General features: G+C 42.1%; 1 pseudogene; it reads left to right on the top strand.

Moving 5' to 3' along the window:
• The first annotated feature begins 2,630 nt into the window (after positions 1-2,630).
• LOC123831364 lies at positions 2,631-2,748 on the top strand (annotated as a pseudogene).
• Positions 2,749-3,052: the final 304 nt, after the last annotated feature.

The following is a 3,052-nucleotide window of genomic DNA, read 5'->3' as shown; positions in this document are numbered from 1 at the left end:
ATGAAGTAAAGGGGCAGAGGCTGTGCCCCTGCTGGAAGGAATAGCTTTGTCTCCTTAGTGACTTATGGTCCCAAGGTCTTTTTACTCAGCCTTAGCCATGGGGGGTTACAGCTTCTGAAACCAGGCAGGGTGGTTCCCAACATCTCCCCCTTTTTTTGTTTATGAACACAATTGTAGTTGTTAAGCCTGTGAAACTTACTATTTGCTGTTCCCAAAACAACCTCCATATACAGCATCACACACAAATAAGGAGAAAGACAAGGAGGCACCCAAGGGCTGCCATGACCCAAACCTGTAAATTTAGTTTATTAAACCAGTTCTCAGGGTTCAGCCATTGCAGATTATCGTGGAGGATCTGGAACACCTTCTGTTCAGTAAGGCATTTGATGTCATTGAGCTGCTGGTGGAACCCAAGCTGGAGCTGATCAATCTGTCCTCTCAGACTGGCAGAGAATGCACCCTACAGGTGATGACGAATATCTGCCCAGGAATGCTGACTGGAATTCCACCTTAATGGAATAACACAGAGTTTAGAGAAACCAGGATCACAGGTAAGTCGTTGTGTTAAGGCAAGAGAATCTTGTCGCCCTCTGAGCCAGACAACAGCAGATGCTATAGCAGAAAAATGGATGAGAATTTCTTGATCAATTTGGGTTTGTTGAATGATTTCTTGAGTAGCGTTGGTAAGAAGTGTATCAACCGCATGAACGTTTTGAATGGATTCAGTAAGGGCTATAGCTGCAGTAGTTGTGGCTCCAACCACTACGACAGCAGAAACAATGCAGGCAATAAGTGTGCCTATAACACGGCAGGCCCTGACACGGGCAAGGGCCTTATTGAGAGCACCTAATCCTCTCAAATCAGCCCATTCCAGAGTAAGGTTAACAGGAAGCCAGCCTGAGCCTGTAGGCAAACGACAAATATGGTGGTAAGATTTAATTTAGTGACATCCACACCGGTTAAGCAACTGGTATATGTAGTACTGGGGGTAGTAGTGAAAGTATGAACAGTAGAAGTCTCATTATACATAAATTGAGATGTACCAGGGACAGCAACAAAAAGATAAGGATGAGGAGTACATACAGCAACCAGGTATGTTTAATGTTCCAAATGTTAATGTAAGCGAAGGCATTATCTCTCCTTCAAATGAGTTGAAATTGTCCCATCTGGCGGTCAACAAAAGGGAGTCCCATATTCCAAGTAGAAGTATGCCACGGGCTAGTATGATTAAGATTTTTTATTCTGAGAATAGGGGCTCCTGTGCTATGCCAACTAAGTTTACTACACATTTGGAGGGGCATTAAGTCTACTATTGCCAAGCCTACTGTGGCATACACCTTCCATTCTGCACCCCAGTTTCCTCTCTTTTTTCTTCTAGGAGTTTTAGAGTTTCAGGTCTTAAGTTCAAGTTTGTTTGTTTTTTAAATCCATTTTGAGTTGATTTTTGTGTATGGTGTAAGACAGGGATCTAATTTTATTTTTGTGCATATGAAATCCAATTTTCCCAGCACAACTTACAACCCATTCTAAGACAATTTGCCTTCTACCCTTTGGTTATACGCACCTGAGGTGACTTCACTTTCCTGGCTGCAATTGGTTGAACCAGGGGTAGACACCTAATTTGGGCTGAGCTCATTTGATGTTTTTGTTTCAGAAGATGAACCAAAATACAGAGATGGAGGCTGTTCATATCATGCAGAGGAACTCTTGGCTATGGGAGCATTTAAGGAAACATGACACCATGGCAAATGAAAGCCTCAGGTGAGAGCTGAGTGAACCTCAAAAGCCATGGAAAGATCAGAAATGGATGGTCTAGAGGAGAAGAAACAAATGGACATACCAGAGAAACAGAGATGAGAAATCATCTGATTGATCCCAGAAAAAGTAGCTGTCGAATGACTTTCCATTTCCAACGTAATAGGACTCTATATTCTGAAATTAGATTCCCTGGTATCCCTGGAATCCCTTTAATAAATACCCTTCCACCTACACCCCTAGAGCAGAGTTGGGGCAGTTCCTGTTTCCATCAGCAGAGACCCTAATCAAGACAATAGTGCCCTTATTAGCCACAGTGTTGAGAATAGTTAAGGAAGGAAGTACATCTTGTGGAATGTGCTAAAGAATACAGGGCTTCCTGTGGGAGTAGTGTTGAAGCTCAGCCTGGTGCACATCAAAGAAGCAGGAGGTTGAGGCTTGGGACAGGGCATGAAGCTAGGGTGATGAGGACCCCAAACAGGAAGATTCCCTACTTACAAAGTATAAAGTGAAGGGCATTCAAATTATTGTGATTTCAGTCACATAGGAAAGGGGTACATACAGCTTCACAGTCCTACTTGTGTAAGTCATATCTTTAACATGTTATGTGGTCATGTATATTCAAGGTATGGTGATGAAATAGTAATCACCTGGCTCTTTGTGAGACTCTGTGCAGAGCCTGCGCTTTTTGCTGTGACAATCAGTACAAGTATACCACCGTATGTTGGACTGAGATCAGATCTAAAAGCTTTTCTTTAGGTTTTTCTACCTACTGTTCCAAATATTAGTAAGAACTAAGAGACCTAGGATGGAAGTGATGTATCAGCCAAAGCACCAACTACTAGTTGTTTTTAAAACCTTTTTAAAAGAGGTCTATTGCTTCTCGGCCTTTTGGCTAAGATCAAGTGTAGTATCTGTTTTTATCAGTTTAAAAGAGGTCTAGACCATATTGGTGTGTGGCAGAGTTTGCTAACTGTCCTCTCAATAACCTTTATCTTCCGTACTAACAACAGTTTAAGCTGGATCCAAATTTAGCATAGTAAGTGGAATGTAAGCCAAAGTGATGTATACAACTCATGGGTCAGGTGCTTCCTTCACTCTTTTCCATTCAAGTGGGCTGGAATCAGGATGTGAGCCATTTTCAGGCACAAAAATGAAGCCAACTCCCTAAGGAAGGGAAAGCAAGACAGAGGAGTGGGATTCTCTACAGAGCCATCGCTTTGATATCTCTGTATTTTTTAGTCTGTTGTTTCAACAACCTAGCCAATACCCTAAATAAGACTATAATTATGCAGAC

The sequence above is a fragment of the Phyllostomus hastatus genome, unplaced genomic scaffold (assembly GCF_019186645.2).
Source record: "Phyllostomus hastatus isolate PE091 unplaced genomic scaffold, TTU_PhHast_1.1 phas_scaffold_1674, whole genome shotgun sequence".
Lineage (NCBI taxonomy): Eukaryota > Metazoa > Chordata > Mammalia > Chiroptera > Phyllostomidae > Phyllostomus > Phyllostomus hastatus.
This window is presented reverse-complemented; position numbering and strand designations above follow the sequence as displayed.